Consider the following 1,179-nt stretch of genomic DNA (forward strand, 5'->3'; position numbering starts at 1 on the left):
AGCGCTTGCTAAACAGCTTACCATCACATCAAAGCATCTAAATTATCAAAGATAAAATGACTATCATCAAGTTAAAGGACGACCAGTAACAATTTGATTCTCATCTCTTAGGTGACTCATCTAGAAATTCAAATACAGTCTAGTGCAGACACACATCATAATGCGTGTCATGCAATACACCCGGAATCTCCAGCCGTCGATGTTGAGAGCCACCACCACATATCTCATATATCAGGCATACATAATAACTTAAACAATTAATCCTTTTACTAGTTATACTTAAGCCAAATTTAAGAAATTTAGTAGATCATAATCTCTAAGCAAGGACCATGCAGATGCGATGATTAACAAAATAATTTTCTAAGGATATATATAACAATTATATAAATAGAGACCCATAATTTGATGCAACAAGAAATTATTAGCATACAATATATAAACATAATATGTATGGGATGGTTCGGAAGGGCCAAAATATTACATCCAGCAGAAGAACAACAAATCTCAATGCTCGATCTCGTTTAATTAGGTGCCTACGGCCACTGTGCACGTGTTTGATAACAGATCCCATAGTTAGCGTTCTGCAATAGTATCGTAGCGTGCAGTGTCCTACCGCTCTGCCGAAAGCATCGACCATGGAAACACCTGCTCATAAGATAAGGGTTTCTCCCAAAAAATAAAAATAAAAAGTCTATAGGATCTACTCACATAATTTTCTATACCAAGTCTGGGGTCCATTAAATTTACACTAAATCATTAATTGAGTCGTTAATCAATCTGTTGACGGCGACCAAACCCCACTCTGAATGCCTTCTTAGACAGTTATGATCATTGTCTATTCAGTGTCATCGTCAAATCATCCAATTCTTTTGTTTGAATTTTATTCATCTATATCTGCCCCATTAAATACCACACTACCATCCCTTTGCTCTTAGTATTAAAACAAAGCGGATTTCAATTTCTAGTAGGAATCTTATTTGTTCAGTTATTCTCATGTGAATCTTGCTGATGAAAACAGTAGGGTGACAAGCCACCAAGCACATGCCAACAAAATGCAGCATTACTCTTCGGATATTTAAATAAAATTGTGTCACAAGATGTTGGAACCTTCCAGAAATACACCGTCCTGCTTGTGTTCAAAACATCCAGTCACGAGCGACAACGCAGGAGCAGAGTGAG

Source organism: Asparagus officinalis, chromosome 9 (genome assembly GCF_001876935.1).
Source record: "Asparagus officinalis chromosome 9, Aspof.V1, whole genome shotgun sequence".
Lineage (NCBI taxonomy): Eukaryota > Viridiplantae > Streptophyta > Magnoliopsida > Asparagales > Asparagaceae > Asparagus > Asparagus officinalis.